The sequence below is a fragment of the Saccoglossus kowalevskii genome, chromosome 7 (genome assembly GCF_978046115.1).
Source record: "Saccoglossus kowalevskii chromosome 7, keSacKowa6.1, whole genome shotgun sequence".
NCBI classification, from domain to species: Eukaryota; Metazoa; Hemichordata; class Enteropneusta; family Harrimaniidae; genus Saccoglossus; species Saccoglossus kowalevskii.
Window position 1 is genome coordinate 14,388,937 of NC_140647.1, and position 16,007 is coordinate 14,404,943.

The window sequence follows — 16,007 nt, forward strand, 5'->3', positions numbered from 1 at the left end:
TGTGACTCAAACCTTCGAATTACAAGGAGTATTATATCAGTATGTTTACGGTCACTGTGATAATAATTGTTTAGAAAAAATAATTTGTTCAATTCTAAGTAATTTGACTTTACGGGTATATGATTGAAATTCTGAATATTTCTGGTTATAAATTCGTTACCTCGAGGCTCACTTAAGGAGGCTCAAACGTGAATATCGTCGTTGAATTAGCTCAAGTGGTAGAGCGCTCGCTTAGCATGTGAGAGGTACCGGGATCGATACCCGGATTCTCCATTGAGTTGTGTACAATAACTAGTTGTTTTTGTGACTCAAACCTTCGAATTACAAGGAGTATTATATCAGTATGTTTACGGTCACTGTGATAATAATTGTTTAGAAAAAATAATTTGTTCAATTCTAAGTAATTTGACTTTACGGGTATATGATTGAAATTCTGAATATTTCTGGTTATAAATTCGTTACCTCGAGGCTCACTTAAGGAGGCTCAAACGTGAATATCGTCGTTGAATTAGCTCAAGTGGTAGAGCGCTCGCTTAGCATGTGAGAGGTACCGGGATCGATACCCGGATTCTCCATTGAGTTGTGTACAATAACTAGTTGTTTTTGTGACTCAAACCTTCGAATTACAAGGAGTATTATATCAGTATGTTTACGGTCACTGTGATAATAATTGTTTAGAAAAAATAATTTGTTCAATTCTAAGTAATTTGACTTTACGGGTATATGATTGAAATTCTGAATATTTCTGATTATAAATTCGTTACATCGAGGCTCACTTAAGGAGGCTCAAACGTGAAAATCATCGGGGAATTAGCTCAAGTGGTAGAGCGCTCGCTTAGCATGTGAGAGGTACCGGGATCGATACCCGGATTCTCCATTGAGTTGTGTACAATAACTAGTTGTTTTTGTGACTCAAACCTTCGAATTACAAGTAGTATTATATCAGTATGTTTACGGTCACTGTGATAATAATTGTTCAGAAAAAACGAGTCGAATGCAACAACTAGTTGTTTTTGAGACTTAAACCTTCGAATTACAAGGAGTATTATATCAGTATGTTTACAGTCACTGTGATAATAATTGTTTAGAAAAAATGATTTGTTCAATTCTAAGTAATTTTACTTTACGAGCATATGATTGAAATTCTGAATATTTCTGATTAAAAATTAGTTACATCGAGACTCACTTAAGGAGGCTCAAACATGAATATCGTTGGGGAATTAGCTCAAGTGGTAGAGCGCTCGCTTAGCATGTGAGAGGTACCGGGATCGATACCCGGATTCTCCAGTGAGTTGTGTACAATAACTAGTTGTTTTTGTGACTCAAACCTTCGAATTACAAGGAGTATTATATCAGTATGTTTACGGTCACTGTGATAATAATTGTTTAGAAAAAATAATTTGTTCAATTCTAAGTAATTTGACTTTACGGGTATATGATTGAAATTCTGAATATTTCTGGTTATAAATTCGTTACATCGAGGCTCACTTAAGGAGGCTCAAACGTGAATATCGTCGTTGAATTAGCTCAAGTGGTAGAGCGCTCGCTTAGCATGTGAGAGGTACCGGGATCGATACCCGGATTCTCCATTGAGTTGTGTACAATAACTAGTTGTTTTTGTGACTCAAACCTTCGAATTACAAGAAGTATTATATCAGTATGTTTACGGTCACTGTGATAATAATTGTTTAGAAAAAATAATTTGTTCAATTCTAAGTAATTTGACTTTACGGGTATATGATTGAAATTCTGAATATTTCTGATTATAAATTCGTTACATCGAGGCTCACTTAAGGAGGCTCAAACGTGAATATCGTCGGGGAATTAGCTCAAGTGGTAGAGCGCTCGCTTAGCATGTGAGAGGTACCGGGATCAATACCCGGATTCTCCATTGAGTTGTGTACAATAACTAGTTGTTTTTGTGACTCAAACCTTCGAATTACAAGGAGTATTATATCAGTATGTTTACGGTCACTGTGATAATAATTGTTTAGAAAAAATAATTTGTTCAATTCTAAGTAATTTGACTTTACGGGTATATGATTGAAATTCTGAATATTTCTGGTTATAAATTCGTTACATCGAGGCTCACTTAAGGAGGCTCAAACGTGAATATCGTCGTTGAATTAGCTCAAGTGGTAGAGCGCTCGCTTAGCATGTGAGAGGTACCGGGATCGATACCCGGATTCTCCAGTGAGTCGAATGCAACAACTCGTTGTATTTGAGACTCAAACCTTCGAATTCCAATGAGTATTATATCAGTATGTTTACGGTCACTGTGACAATCATTGTTTAGAAAAAATAATTTCGTTACATCGAGGCTTACTTAAGGAGGCTCAAACGTGAATCTCGTCGGTGAATTAGCTCAAGTGGTAGAGCGCTCGCTTAGCTTGTGAGAGGTACCGGGATCGATACCCGGATTCTCCAGTGAGTCGAATGCAACAACTTGTTGTTTTTGAGACTCAAACCCTTGAATTACAAGTTATATTATGACAGAATGTTTACGGTCACTGTGATAATAATTGTTTAGAAAAAATAATTTGTTCAATTCTAAGTAATTTGACTTTACGGGTATATGATTGAAATTCTGAATATTTCTGATTATAAATTCGTTACATCGAGGCTCACTTAAGGAGGCTCAAACGTGAATATCGTCGGGGAATTAGCTCAAGTGGTAGAGCGCTCGCTTAGCATGTGAGAGGTACCGGGATCGATACCCGGATTCTCCATTGAGTTGTGTACAATAACTAGTTGTTTTTGTGACTCAAACCTTCGAATTACAAGTAGTATTATATCAGTATGTTTACGGTCACTGTGATAATAATTGTTTAGAAAAAACGAGTCGAATGCAACAACTAGTTGTTTTTGAGACTTAAACCTTCGAATTACAAGGAGTATTATATCAGTATGTTTACAGTCACTGTGATAATAATTGTTTAGAAAAAATGATTTGTTCAATTCTAAGTAATTTTACTTTACGAGCATATGATTGAAATTCTGAATATTTCTGATTAAAAATTAGTTACATCGAGACTCACTTAAGGAGGCTCAAACATGAATATCGTCGGGGAATTAGCTCAAGTGGTAGAGCGCTCGCTTAGCATGTGAGAGGTACCGGGATCGATACCCGGATTCTCCAGTGAGTTGAATGCAACAACTTGTTGTTTTTGAGACTCAAACCCTTGAATTACAAGTTATATTATATCAGTATGTTTACGGTCACAGTGATAATAATTGTTTAGAAAAAATAATTTGTTCAATTCTAAGTAATTTGACTTTACGGGTATATGATTGAAATTCTGAATATTTCTGATTATAAATTCGTTACATCGAGGCTCACTTAAGGAGGCTCAAACGTGAATATCGTCGGGGAATTAGCTCAAGTGGTAGAGCGCTCGCTTAGCATGTGAGAGGTACCGGGATCGATACCCGGATTCTCCATTGAGTTGTGTACAATAACTAGTTGTTTTTGTGACTCAAACCTTCGAATTACAAGGAGTATTATATCAGTATGTTTACGGTCACTGTGATAATAATTGTTTAGAAAAAATAATTTGTTCAATTCTAAGTAATTTGACTTTACGGGTATATGATTGAAATTCTGAATATTTCTGGTTATAAATTCGTTACATCGAGGCTCACTTAAGGAGGCTCAAACGTGAATATCGTCGTTGAATTAGCTCAAGTGGTAGAGCGCTCGCTTAGCATGTGAGAGGTACCGGGATCGATACCCGGATTCTCCATTGAGTTGTGTACAATAACTAGTTGTTTTTGTGACTCAAACCTTCGAATTACAAGGAGTATTATATCAGTATGTTTACGGTCACTGTGATAATAATTGTTTAGAAAAAATAATTTGTTCAATTCTAAGTAATTTGACTTTACGGGTATATGATTGAAATTCTGAATATTTCTGATTATAAATTCGTTACATCGAGGCTCACTTAAGGAGGCTCAAACGTGAAAATCATCGGGGAATTAGCTCAAGTGGTAGAGCGCTCGCTTAGCATGTGAGAGGTACCGGGATCGATACCCGGATTCTCCATTGAGTTGTGTACAATAACTAGTTGTTTTTGTGACTCAAACCTTCGAATTACAAGTAGTATTATATCAGTATGTTTACGGTCACTGTGATAATAATTGTTCAGAAAAAACGAGTCGAATGCAACAACTAGTTGTTTTTGAGACTTAAACCTTCGAATTACAAGGAGTATTATATCAGTATGTTTACAGTCACTGTGATAATAATTGTTTAGAAAAAATGATTTGTTCAATTCTAAGTAATTTTACTTTACGAGCATATGATTGAAATTCTGAATATTTCTGATTAAAAATTAGTTACATCGAGACTCACTTAAGGAGGCTCAAACATGAATATCGTTGGGGAATTAGCTCAAGTGGTAGAGCGCTCGCTTAGCATGTGAGAGGTACCGGGATCGATACCCGGATTCTCCAGTGAGTTGTGTACAATAACTAGTTGTTTTTGTGACTCAAACCTTCGAATTACAAGGAGTATTATATCAGTATGTTTACGGTCACTGTGATAATAATTGTTTAGAAAAAATAATTTGTTCAATTCTAAGTAATTTGACTTTACGGGTATATGATTGAAATTCTGAATATTTCTGGTTATAAATTCGTTACATCGAGGCTCACTTAAGGAGGCTCAAACGTGAATATCGTCGTTGAATTAGCTCAAGTGGTAGAGCGCTCGCTTAGCATGTGAGAGGTACCGGGATCGATACCCGGATTCTCCATTGAGTTGTGTACAATAACTAGTTGTTTTTGTGACTCAAACCTTCGAATTACAAGAAGTATTATATCAGTATGTTTACGGTCACTGTGATAATAATTGTTTAGAAAAAATAATTTGTTCAATTCTAAGTAATTTGACTTTACGGGTATATGATTGAAATTCTGAATATTTCTGATTATAAATTCGTTACATCGAGGCTCACTTAAGGAGGCTCAAACGTGAATATCGTCGGGGAATTAGCTCAAGTGGTAGAGCGCTCGCTTAGCATGTGAGAGGTACCGGGATCAATACCCGGATTCTCCATTGAGTTGTGTACAATAACTAGTTGTTTTTGTGACTCAAACCTTCGAATTACAAGGAGTATTATATCAGTATGTTTACGGTCACTGTGATAATAATTGTTTAGAAAAAATAATTTGTTCAATTCTAAGTAATTTGACTTTACGGGTATATGATTGAAATTCTGAATATTTCTGGTTATAAATTCGTTACATCGAGGCTCACTTAAGGAGGCTCAAACGTGAATATCGTCGTTGAATTAGCTCAAGTGGTAGAGCGCTCGCTTAGCATGTGAGAGGTACCGGGATCGATACCCGGATTCTCCAGTGAGTCGAATGCAACAACTCGTTGTATTTGAGACTCAAACCTTCGAATTCCAATGAGTATTATATCAGTATGTTTACGGTCACTGTGACAATCATTGTTTAGAAAAAATAATTTCGTTACATCGAGGCTTACTTAAGGAGGCTCAAACGTGAATCTCGTCGGTGAATTAGCTCAAGTGGTAGAGCGCTCGCTTAGCTTGTGAGAGGTACCGGGATCGATACCCGGATTCTCCAGTGAGTCGAATGCAACAACTTGTTGTTTTTGAGACTCAAACCCTTGAATTACAAGTTATATTATGACAGAATGTTTACGGTCACTGTGATAATAATTGTTTAGAAAAAATAATTTGTTCAATTCTAAGTAATTTGACTTTACGGGTATATGATTGAAATTCTGAATATTTCTGATTATAAATTCGTTACATCGAGGCTCACTTAAGGAGGCTCAAACGTGAATATCGTCGGGGAATTAGCTCAAGTGGTAGAGCGCTCGCTTAGCATGTGAGAGGTACCGGGATCGATACCCGGATTCTCCATTGAGTTGTGTACAATAACTAGTTGTTTTTGTGACTCAAACCTTCGAATTACAAGTAGTATTATATCAGTATGTTTACGGTCACTGTGATAATAATTGTTTAGAAAAAACGAGTCGAATGCAACAACTAGTTGTTTTTGAGACTTAAACCTTCGAATTACAAGGAGTATTATATCAGTATGTTTACAGTCACTGTGATAATAATTGTTTAGAAAAAATGATTTGTTCAATTCTAAGTAATTTTACTTTACGAGCATATGATTGAAATTCTGAATATTTCTGATTAAAAATTAGTTACATCGAGACTCACTTAAGGAGGCTCAAACATGAATATCGTCGGGGAATTAGCTCAAGTGGTAGAGCGCTCGCTTAGCATGTGAGAGGTACCGGGATCGATACCCGGATTCTCCAGTGAGTTGAATGCAACAACTTGTTGTTTTTGAGACTCAAACCCTTGAATTACAAGTTATATTATATCAGTATGTTTACGGTCACAGTGATAATAATTGTTTAGAAAAAATAATTTGTTCAATTCTAAGTAATTTGACTTTACGGGTATATGATTGAAATTCTGAATATTTCTGATTATAAATTCGTTACATCGAGGCTCACTTAAGGAGGCTCAAACGTGAATATCGTCGGGGAATTAGCTCAAGTGGTAGAGCGCTCGCTTAGCATGTGAGAGGTACCGGGATCGATACCCGGATTCTCCATTGAGTTGTGTACAATAACTAGTTGTTTTTGTGACTCAAACCTTCGAATTACAAGGAGTATTATATCAGTATGTTTACGGTCACTGTGATAATAATTGTTTAGAAAAAATAATTTGTTCAATTCTAAGTAATTTGACTTTACGGGTATATGATTGAAATTCTGAATATTTCTGGTTATAAATTCGTTACATCGAGGCTCACTTAAGGAGGCTCAAACGTGAATATCGTCGTTGAATTAGCTCAAGTGGTAGAGCGCTCGCTTAGCATGTGAGAGGTACCGGGATCGATACCCGGATTCTCCAGTGAGTCGAATGCAACAACTCGTTGTATTTGAGACTCAAACCTTCGAATTCCAATGAGTATTATATCAGTATGTTTACGGTCACTGTGACAATCATTGTTTAGAAAAAATAATTTCGTTACATCGAGGCTTACTTAAGGAGGCTCAAACGTGAATCTCGTCGGGGAATTAGCTCAAGTGGTAGAGCGCTCGCTTAGCATGTGAAAGGTACCGGGATCGATACCCGGATTCTCCAGTGAGTCGAATGCAACAACTTGTTGTTTTTGAGACTCAAACCCTTGAATTACAAGTTATATTATGACAGAATGTTTACGGTCACTGTGATAATAATTGTTTAGAAAAAATAATTTGTTCAATTCTAAGTAATTTGACTTTACGGGTATATGATTGAAATTCTGAATATTTCTGATTATAAATTCGTTACATCGAGGCTCACTTAAGGAGGCTCAAACGTGAATATCGTCGGGGAATTAGCTCAAGTGGTAGAGCGCTCGCTTAGCATGTGAGAGGTACCGGGATCGATACCCGGATTCTCCAGTGAGTTGTGTACAATAACTAGTTGTTTTTGTGACTCAAACCTTCGAATTACAAGTAGTATTATATCAGTATGTTTACGGTCACTGTGATAATAATTGTTCAGAAAAAACGAGTCGAATGCAACAACTAGTTGTTTTTGAGACTTAAACCTTCGAATTACAAGGAGTATTATATCAGTATGTTTACAGTCACTGTGATAATAATTGTTTAGAAAAAATGATTTGTTCAATTCTAAGTAATTTTACTTTACGAGCATATGATTGAAATTCTGAATATTTCTGATTAAAAATTAGTTACATCGAGACTCACTTAAGGAGGCTCAAACATGAATATCGTTGGGGAATTAGCTCAAGTGGTAGAGCGCTCGCTTAGCATGTGAGAGGTACCGGGATCGATACCCGGATTCTCCAGTGAGTTGTGTACAATAACTAGTTGTTTTTGTGACTCAAACCTTCGAATTACAAGGAGTATTATATCAGTATGTTTACGGTCACTGTGATAATAATTGTTTAGAAAAAATAATTTGTTCAATTCTAAGTAATTTGACTTTACGGGTATATGATTGAAATTCTGAATATTTCTGGTTATAAATTCGTTACATCGAGGCTCACTTAAGGAGGCTCAAACGTGAATATCGTCGTTGAATTAGCTCAAGTGGTAGAGCGCTCGCTTAGCATGTGAGAGGTACCGGGATCGATACCCGGATTCTCCATTGAGTTGTGTACAATAACTAGTTGTTTTTGTGACTCAAACCTTCGAATTACAAGAAGTATTATATCAGTATGTTTACGGTCACTGTGATAATAATTGTTTAGAAAAAATAATTTGTTCAATTCTAAGTAATTTGACTTTACGGGTATATGATTGAAATTCTGAATATTTCTGATTATAAATTCGTTACATCGAGGCTCACTTAAGGAGGCTCAAACGTGAATATCGTCGGGGAATTAGCTCAAGTGGTAGAGCGCTCGCTTAGCATGTGAGAGGTACCGGGATCAATACCCGGATTCTCCATTGAGTTGTGTACAATAACTAGTTGTTTTTGTGACTCAAACCTTCGAATTACAAGGAGTATTATATCAGTATGTTTACGGTCACTGTGATAATAATTGTTTAGAAAAAATAATTTGTTCAATTCTAAGTAATTTGACTTTACGGGTATATGATTGAAATTCTGAATATTTCTGGTTATAAATTCGTTACATCGAGGCTCACTTAAGGAGGCTCAAACGTGAATATCGTCGTTGAATTAGCTCAAGTGGTAGAGCGCTCGCTTAGCATGTGAGAGGTACCGGGATCGATACCCGGATTCTCCAGTGAGTCGAATGCAACAACTCGTTGTATTTGAGACTCAAACCTTCGAATTCCAATGAGTATTATATCAGTATGTTTACGGTCACTGTGACAATCATTGTTTAGAAAAAATAATTTCGTTACATCGAGGCTTACTTAAGGAGGCTCAAACGTGAATCTCGTCGGTGAATTAGCTCAAGTGGTAGAGCGCTCGCTTAGCTTGTGAGAGGTACCGGGATCGATACCCGGATTCTCCAGTGAGTCGAATGCAACAACTTGTTGTTTTTGAGACTCAAACCCTTGAATTACAAGTTATATTATGACAGAATGTTTACGGTCACTGTGATAATAATTGTTTAGAAAAAATAATTTGTTCAATTCTAAGTAATTTGACTTTACGGGTATATGATTGAAATTCTGAATATTTCTGATTATAAATTCGTTACATCGAGGCTCACTTAAGGAGGCTCAAACGTGAATATCGTCGGGGAATTAGCTCAAGTGGTAGAGCGCTCGCTTAGCATGTGAGAGGTACCGGGATCGATACCCGGATTCTCCATTGAGTTGTGTACAATAACTAGTTGTTTTTGTGACTCAAACCTTCGAATTACAAGTAGTATTATATCAGTATGTTTACGGTCACTGTGATAATAATTGTTTAGAAAAAACGAGTCGAATGCAACAACTAGTTGTTTTTGAGACTTAAACCTTCGAATTACAAGGAGTATTATATCAGTATGTTTACAGTCACTGTGATAATAATTGTTTAGAAAAAATGATTTGTTCAATTCTAAGTAATTTTACTTTACGAGCATATGATTGAAATTCTGAATATTTCTGATTAAAAATTAGTTACATCGAGACTCACTTAAGGAGGCTCAAACATGAATATCGTCGGGGAATTAGCTCAAGTGGTAGAGCGCTCGCTTAGCATGTGAGAGGTACCGGGATCGATACCCGGATTCTCCAGTGAGTTGAATGCAACAACTTGTTGTTTTTGAGACTCAAACCCTTGAATTACAAGTTATATTATATCAGTATGTTTACGGTCACAGTGATAATAATTGTTTAGAAAAAATAATTTGTTCAATTCTAAGTAATTTGACTTTACGGGTATATGATTGAAATTCTGAATATTTCTGATTATAAATTCGTTACATCGAGGCTCACTTAAGGAGGCTCAAACGTGAATATCGTCGGGGAATTAGCTCAAGTGGTAGAGCGCTCGCTTAGCATGTGAGAGGTACCGGGATCGATACCCGGATTCTCCATTGAGTTGTGTACAATAACTAGTTGTTTTTGTGACTCAAACCTTCGAATTACAAGGAGTATTATATCAGTATGTTTACGGTCACTGTGATAATAATTGTTTAGAAAAAATAATTTGTTCAATTCTAAGTAATTTGACTTTACGGGTATATGATTGAAATTCTGAATATTTCTGATTATAAATTCGTTACATCGAGGCTCACTTAAGGAGGCTCAAACGTGAATATCGTCGGGGAATTAGCTCAAGTGGTAGAGCGCTCGCTTAGCATGTGAGAGGTACCGGGATCAATACCCGGATTCTCCATTGAGTTGTGTACAATAACTAGTTGTTTTTGTGACTCAAACCTTCGAATTACAAGGAGTATTATATCAGTATGTTTACGGTCACTGTGATAATAATTGTTTAGAAAAAATAATTTGTTCAATTCTAAGTAATTTGACTTTACGGGTATATGATTGAAATTCTGAATATTTCTGGTTATAAATTCGTTACATCGAGGCTCACTTAAGGAGGCTCAAACGTGAATATCGTCGTTGAATTAGCTCAAGTGGTAGAGCGCTCGCTTAGCATGTGAGAGGTACCGGGATCGATACCCGGATTCTCCAGTGAGTCGAATGCAACAACTCGTTGTATTTGAGACTCAAACCTTCGAATTCCAATGAGTATTATATCAGTATGTTTACGGTCACTGTGACAATCATTGTTTAGAAAAAATAATTTCGTTACATCGAGGCTTACTTAAGGAGGCTCAAACGTGAATCTCGTCGGTGAATTAGCTCAAGTGGTAGAGCGCTCGCTTAGCTTGTGAGAGGTACCGGGATCGATACCCGGATTCTCCAGTGAGTCGAATGCAACAACTTGTTGTTTTTGAGACTCAAACCCTTGAATTACAAGTTATATTATGACAGAATGTTTACGGTCACTGTGATAATAATTGTTTAGAAAAAATAATTTGTTCAATTCTAAGTAATTTGACTTTACGGGTATATGATTGAAATTCTGAATATTTCTGATTATAAATTCGTTACATCGAGGCTCACTTAAGGAGGCTCAAACGTGAATATCGTCGGGGAATTAGCTCAAGTGGTAGAGCGCTCGCTTAGCATGTGAGAGGTACCGGGATCGATACCCGGATTCTCCATTGAGTTGTGTACAATAACTAGTTGTTTTTGTGACTCAAACCTTCGAATTACAAGTAGTATTATATCAGTATGTTTACGGTCACTGTGATAATAATTGTTTAGAAAAAACGAGTCGAATGCAACAACTAGTTGTTTTTGAGACTTAAACCTTCGAATTACAAGGAGTATTATATCAGTATGTTTACAGTCACTGTGATAATAATTGTTTAGAAAAAATGATTTGTTCAATTCTAAGTAATTTTACTTTACGAGCATATGATTGAAATTCTGAATATTTCTGATTAAAAATTAGTTACATCGAGACTCACTTAAGGAGGCTCAAACATGAATATCGTCGGGGAATTAGCTCAAGTGGTAGAGCGCTCGCTTAGCATGTGAGAGGTACCGGGATCGATACCCGGATTCTCCAGTGAGTTGAATGCAACAACTTGTTATTTTTGAGACTCAAACCCTTGAATTACAAGTTATATTATATCAGTATGTTTACGGTCACAGTGATAATAATTGTTTAGAAAAAATAATTTGTTCAATTCTAAGTAATTTGACTTTACGGGTATATGATTGAAATTCTGAATATTTCTGATTATAAATTCGTTACATCGAGGCTCACTTAAGGAGGCTCAAACGTGAATATCGTCGGGGAATTAGCTCAAGTGGTAGAGCGCTCGCTTAGCATGTGAGAGGTACCGGGATCGATACCCGGATTCTCCATTGAGTTGTGTACAATAACTAGTTGTTTTTGTGACTCAAACCTTCGAATTACAAGGAGTATTATATCAGTATGTTTACGGTCACTGTGATAATAATTGTTTAGAAAAAATAATTTGTTCAATTCTAAGTAATTTGACTTTACGGGTATATGATTGAAATTCTGAATATTTCTGGTTATAAATTCGTTACATCGAGGCTCACTTAAGGAGGCTCAAACGTGAATATCGTCGTTGAATTAGCTCAAGTGGTAGAGCGCTCGCTTAGCATGTGAGAGGTACCGGGATCGATACCCGGATTCTCCAGTGAGTCGAATGCAACAACTCGTTGTATTTGAGACTCAAACCTTCGAATTCCAATGAGTATTATATCAGTATGTTTACGGTCACTGTGACAATCATTGTTTAGAAAAAATAATTTCGTTACATCGAGGCTTACTTAAGGAGGCTCAAACGTGAATCTCGTCGGGGAATTAGCTCAAGTGGTAGAGCGCTCGCTTAGCATGTGAAAGGTACCGGGATCGATACCCGGATTCTCCAGTGAGTCGAATGCAACAACTTGTTGTTTTTGAGACTCAAACCCTTGAATTACAAGTTATATTATGACAGAATGTTTACGGTCACTGTGATAATAATTGTTTAGAAAAAATAATTTGTTCAATTCTAAGTAATTTGACTTTACGGGTATATGATTGAAATTCTGAATATTTCTGATTATAAATTCGTTACATCGAGGCTCACTTAAGGAGGCTCAAACGTGAATATCGTCGGGGAATTAGCTCAAGTGGTAGAGCGCTCGCTTAGCATGTGAGAGGTACCGGGATCGATACCCGGATTCTCCAGTGAGTCGAATGCAACAACTTGTTGTTTTTGAGACTCAAACCCTTGAATTACAAGTTATATTATGACAGAATGTTTATGGTCACTGTGATAATAATTGTTTAGAAAACAATAATTTGTTCAATTCTAAGTAATTTGACTTTACGGGTATATGATTGAAATTCTGAATATTTCTGATTATAAATTCGTTACATCGAGGCTCACTTAAGGAGGCTCAAACGTCAATATCGTCGGGGAATTAGCTCAAGTGGTAGAGCGCTCGCTTAGCATGTGAGAGGTACCGGGATCGATACCCGGATTCTCCATTGAGTTGTGTACAATAACTAGTTGTTTTTGTGACTCAAACCTTCGAATTACAAGTAGTATTATATCAGTATGTTTACGGTCACTGTGATAATAATTGTTTAGAAAAAACGAGTCGAATGCAACAACTACTTGTTTTTGAGACTTAAACCTTCGAATTACAAGGAGTATTATATCAGTATGTTTACAGTCACTGTGATAATAATTGTTTAGAAAAAATAATTTGTTCAATTCTAAGTAATTTGACTTTACGGGTATATGATTGAAATTCTGAATATTTCTGGTTATAAATTCGTTACATCGAGGCTCACTTAAGGAGGCTCAAACGTGAATATCGTCGTTGAATTAGCTCAAGTGGTAGAGCGCTCGCTTAGCATGTGAGAGGTACCGGGATCGATACCCGGATTCTCCAGTGAGTCGAATGCAACAACTCGTTGTATTTGAGACTCAAACCTTCGAATTCCAATGAGTATTATATCAGTATGTTTACGGTCACTGTGACAATCATTGTTTAGAAAAAATAATTTCGTTACATCGAGGCTTACTTAAGGAGGCTCAAACGTGAATCTCGTCGGTGAATTAGCTCAAGTGGTAGAGCGCTCGCTTAGCTTGTGAGAGGTACCGGGATCGATACCCGGATTCTCCAGTGAGTCGAATGCAACAACTTGTTGTTTTTGAGACTCAAACCCTTGAATTACAAGTTATATTATGACAGAATGTTTACGGTCACTGTGATAATAATTGTTTAGAAAAAATAATTTGTTCAATTCTAAGTAATTTGACTTTACGGGTATATGATTGAAATTCTGAATATTTCTGATTATAAATTCGTTACATCGAGGCTCACTTAAGGAGGCTCAAACGTGAATATCGTCGGGGAATTAGCTCAAGTGGTAGAGCGCTCGCTTAGCATGTGAGAGGTACCGGGATCGATACCCGGATTCTCCATTGAGTTGTGTACAATAACTAGTTGTTTTTGTGACTCAAACCTTCGAATTACAAGTAGTATTATATCAGTATGTTTACGGTCACTGTGATAATAATTGTTTAGAAAAAACGAGTCGAATGCAACAACTAGTTGTTTTTGAGACTTAAACCTTCGAATTACAAGGAGTATTATATCAGTATGTTTACAGTCACTGTGATAATAATTGTTTAGAAAAAATGATTTGTTCAATTCTAAGTAATTTTACTTTACGAGCATATGATTGAAATTCTGAATATTTCTGATTAAAAATTAGTTACATCGAGACTCACTTAAGGAGGCTCAAACATGAATATCGTCGGGGAATTAGCTCAAGTGGTAGAGCGCTCGCTTAGCATGTGAGAGGTACCGGGATCGATACCCGGATTCTCCAGTGAGTTGAATGCAACAACTTGTTGTTTTTGAGACTCAAACCCTTGAATTACAAGTTATATTATATCAGTATGTTTACGGTCACAGTGATAATAATTGTTTAGAAAAAATAATTTGTTCAATTCTAAGTAATTTGACTTTACGGGTATATGATTGAAATTCTGAATATTTCTGATTATAAATTCGTTACATCGAGGCTCACTTAAGGAGGCTCAAACGTGAATATCGTCGGGGAATTAGCTCAAGTGGTAGAGCGCTCGCTTAGCATGTGAGAGGTACCGGGATTGATACCCGGATTCTCCATTGAGTTGTGTACAATAACTAGTTGTTTTTGTGACTCAAACCTTCGAATTACAAGGAGTATTATATCAGTATGTTTACGGTCACTGTGATAATAATTGTTTAGAAAAAATAATTTGTTCAATTCTAAGTAATTTGACTTTACGGGTATATGATTGAAATTCTGAATATTTCTGGTTATAAATTCGTTACATCGAGGCTCACTTAAGGAGGCTCAAACGTGAATATCGTCGTTGAATTAGCTCAAGTGGTAGAGCGCTCGCTTAGCATGTGAGAGGTACCGGGATCGATACCCGGATTCTCCAGTGAGTCGAATGCAACAACTCGTTGTATTTGAGACTCAAACCTTCGAATTCCAATGAGTATTATATCAGTATGTTTACGGTCACTGTGACAATCATTGTTTAGAAAAAATAATTTCGTTACATCGAGGCTTACTTAAGGAGGCTCAAACGTGAATCTCGTCGGGGAATTAGCTCAAGTGGTAGAGCGCTCGCTTAGCATGTGAAAGGTACCTGGATCGATACCCGGATTCTCCAGTGAGTCGAATGCAACAACTTGTTGTTTTTGAGACTCAAACCCTTGAATTACAAGTTATATTATGACAGAATGTTTACGGTCACTGTGATAATAATTGTTTAGAAAAAATAATTTGTTCAATTCTAAGTAATTTGACTTTACGGGTATATGATTGAAATTCTGAATATTTCTGATTATAAATTCGTTACATCGAGGCTCACTTAAGGAGGCTCAAACGTGAATATCGTCGGGGAATTAGCTCAAGTGGTAGAGCGCTCGCTTAGCATGTGAGAGGTACCGGGATCGATACCCGGATTCTCCATTGAGTTGTGTACAATAACTAGTTGTTTTTGTGACTCAAACCTTCGAATTACAAGTAGTATTATATCAGTGTGTTTACGGTCACTGTGATAATAATTGTTTAGAAAAAACGAGTCGAATGCAACAACTAGTTGTTTTTGAGACTTAAACCTTCGAATTACAAGGAGTATTATATCAGTATGTGTACAGTCACTGTGATAATAATTGTTTAGAAAAAATGATTTGTTCAATTCTAAGTAATTTTACTTTACGAGCATATGATTGAAATTCTGAATATTTCTGATTAAAAATTAGTTACATCGAGACAATAACTAGTTGTTTTTGAGACTTAAACCTTCGAATTACAAGGAGTATTATATCAGTATGTTTACAGTCACTGTGATAATAATTGTTTAGAAAACAATAATTTGTTCAATTCTAAGTAATTTGACTTTACGGGTATATGATTGAAATTCTGAATATTTCTGATTATAAATTCGTTACATCGAGGCTCACTTAAGGAGGCTCA

General features: G+C 36.3%; 27 non-coding genes across 27 annotated transcripts; all 27 read left to right on the plus strand.

Moving 5' to 3' along the window:
- The first annotated feature begins 804 nt into the window (after nucleotides 1-804).
- TRNAA-AGC (transfer RNA alanine (anticodon AGC)) lies at nucleotides 805-877 on the plus strand. Its single transcript has one exon. It is a non-coding gene; the product is annotated as a tRNA-Ala (tRNA).
- Nucleotides 878-1,214: 337 nt separating this feature from the next.
- Nucleotides 1,215-1,287, plus strand: TRNAA-AGC (transfer RNA alanine (anticodon AGC)). The gene has a single exon. It is a non-coding gene; the product is annotated as a tRNA-Ala (tRNA).
- A 531-nt stretch (nucleotides 1,288-1,818) lies between these two features.
- Nucleotides 1,819-1,891, plus strand: TRNAA-AGC (transfer RNA alanine (anticodon AGC)). Its single transcript has one exon. It is a non-coding gene; the product is annotated as a tRNA-Ala (tRNA).
- Nucleotides 1,892-2,656: 765 nt separating this feature from the next.
- TRNAA-AGC (transfer RNA alanine (anticodon AGC)) lies at nucleotides 2,657-2,729 on the plus strand. Its single transcript has one exon. It is a non-coding gene; the product is annotated as a tRNA-Ala (tRNA).
- A 337-nt stretch (nucleotides 2,730-3,066) lies between these two features.
- TRNAA-AGC (transfer RNA alanine (anticodon AGC)) lies at nucleotides 3,067-3,139 on the plus strand. Its single transcript has one exon. It is a non-coding gene; the product is annotated as a tRNA-Ala (tRNA).
- A 229-nt stretch (nucleotides 3,140-3,368) lies between these two features.
- TRNAA-AGC (transfer RNA alanine (anticodon AGC)) lies at nucleotides 3,369-3,441 on the plus strand. The gene has a single exon. It is a non-coding gene; the product is annotated as a tRNA-Ala (tRNA).
- Nucleotides 3,442-3,972: 531 nt separating this feature from the next.
- On the plus strand, nucleotides 3,973-4,045 carry TRNAA-AGC (transfer RNA alanine (anticodon AGC)). The gene has a single exon. It is a non-coding gene; the product is annotated as a tRNA-Ala (tRNA).
- Nucleotides 4,046-4,382: 337 nt separating this feature from the next.
- Nucleotides 4,383-4,455, plus strand: TRNAA-AGC (transfer RNA alanine (anticodon AGC)). Its single transcript has one exon. It is a non-coding gene; the product is annotated as a tRNA-Ala (tRNA).
- A 531-nt stretch (nucleotides 4,456-4,986) lies between these two features.
- TRNAA-AGC (transfer RNA alanine (anticodon AGC)) lies at nucleotides 4,987-5,059 on the plus strand. Its single transcript has one exon. It is a non-coding gene; the product is annotated as a tRNA-Ala (tRNA).
- Nucleotides 5,060-5,824: 765 nt separating this feature from the next.
- TRNAA-AGC (transfer RNA alanine (anticodon AGC)) lies at nucleotides 5,825-5,897 on the plus strand. The gene has a single exon. It is a non-coding gene; the product is annotated as a tRNA-Ala (tRNA).
- Nucleotides 5,898-6,234: 337 nt separating this feature from the next.
- TRNAA-AGC (transfer RNA alanine (anticodon AGC)) lies at nucleotides 6,235-6,307 on the plus strand. The gene has a single exon. It is a non-coding gene; the product is annotated as a tRNA-Ala (tRNA).
- Nucleotides 6,308-6,536: 229 nt separating this feature from the next.
- TRNAA-AGC (transfer RNA alanine (anticodon AGC)) lies at nucleotides 6,537-6,609 on the plus strand. The gene has a single exon. It is a non-coding gene; the product is annotated as a tRNA-Ala (tRNA).
- Nucleotides 6,610-7,374: 765 nt separating this feature from the next.
- On the plus strand, nucleotides 7,375-7,447 carry TRNAA-AGC (transfer RNA alanine (anticodon AGC)). The gene has a single exon. It is a non-coding gene; the product is annotated as a tRNA-Ala (tRNA).
- Nucleotides 7,448-7,784: 337 nt separating this feature from the next.
- TRNAA-AGC (transfer RNA alanine (anticodon AGC)) lies at nucleotides 7,785-7,857 on the plus strand. Its single transcript has one exon. It is a non-coding gene; the product is annotated as a tRNA-Ala (tRNA).
- Nucleotides 7,858-8,388: 531 nt separating this feature from the next.
- Nucleotides 8,389-8,461, plus strand: TRNAA-AGC (transfer RNA alanine (anticodon AGC)). The gene has a single exon. It is a non-coding gene; the product is annotated as a tRNA-Ala (tRNA).
- Nucleotides 8,462-9,226: 765 nt separating this feature from the next.
- Nucleotides 9,227-9,299, plus strand: TRNAA-AGC (transfer RNA alanine (anticodon AGC)). The gene has a single exon. It is a non-coding gene; the product is annotated as a tRNA-Ala (tRNA).
- A 337-nt stretch (nucleotides 9,300-9,636) lies between these two features.
- TRNAA-AGC (transfer RNA alanine (anticodon AGC)) lies at nucleotides 9,637-9,709 on the plus strand. Its single transcript has one exon. It is a non-coding gene; the product is annotated as a tRNA-Ala (tRNA).
- Nucleotides 9,710-9,938: 229 nt separating this feature from the next.
- On the plus strand, nucleotides 9,939-10,011 carry TRNAA-AGC (transfer RNA alanine (anticodon AGC)). The gene has a single exon. It is a non-coding gene; the product is annotated as a tRNA-Ala (tRNA).
- A 229-nt stretch (nucleotides 10,012-10,240) lies between these two features.
- Nucleotides 10,241-10,313, plus strand: TRNAA-AGC (transfer RNA alanine (anticodon AGC)). The gene has a single exon. It is a non-coding gene; the product is annotated as a tRNA-Ala (tRNA).
- A 765-nt stretch (nucleotides 10,314-11,078) lies between these two features.
- Nucleotides 11,079-11,151, plus strand: TRNAA-AGC (transfer RNA alanine (anticodon AGC)). Its single transcript has one exon. It is a non-coding gene; the product is annotated as a tRNA-Ala (tRNA).
- A 337-nt stretch (nucleotides 11,152-11,488) lies between these two features.
- On the plus strand, nucleotides 11,489-11,561 carry TRNAA-AGC (transfer RNA alanine (anticodon AGC)). Its single transcript has one exon. It is a non-coding gene; the product is annotated as a tRNA-Ala (tRNA).
- A 229-nt stretch (nucleotides 11,562-11,790) lies between these two features.
- Nucleotides 11,791-11,863, plus strand: TRNAA-AGC (transfer RNA alanine (anticodon AGC)). Its single transcript has one exon. It is a non-coding gene; the product is annotated as a tRNA-Ala (tRNA).
- A 765-nt stretch (nucleotides 11,864-12,628) lies between these two features.
- TRNAA-AGC (transfer RNA alanine (anticodon AGC)) lies at nucleotides 12,629-12,701 on the plus strand. Its single transcript has one exon. It is a non-coding gene; the product is annotated as a tRNA-Ala (tRNA).
- Nucleotides 12,702-12,931: 230 nt separating this feature from the next.
- Nucleotides 12,932-13,004, plus strand: TRNAA-AGC (transfer RNA alanine (anticodon AGC)). The gene has a single exon. It is a non-coding gene; the product is annotated as a tRNA-Ala (tRNA).
- Nucleotides 13,005-13,877: 873 nt separating this feature from the next.
- On the plus strand, nucleotides 13,878-13,950 carry TRNAA-AGC (transfer RNA alanine (anticodon AGC)). Its single transcript has one exon. It is a non-coding gene; the product is annotated as a tRNA-Ala (tRNA).
- A 337-nt stretch (nucleotides 13,951-14,287) lies between these two features.
- TRNAA-AGC (transfer RNA alanine (anticodon AGC)) lies at nucleotides 14,288-14,360 on the plus strand. The gene has a single exon. It is a non-coding gene; the product is annotated as a tRNA-Ala (tRNA).
- Nucleotides 14,361-15,427: 1,067 nt separating this feature from the next.
- TRNAA-AGC (transfer RNA alanine (anticodon AGC)) lies at nucleotides 15,428-15,500 on the plus strand. Its single transcript has one exon. It is a non-coding gene; the product is annotated as a tRNA-Ala (tRNA).
- Nucleotides 15,501-16,007: the final 507 nt, after the last annotated feature.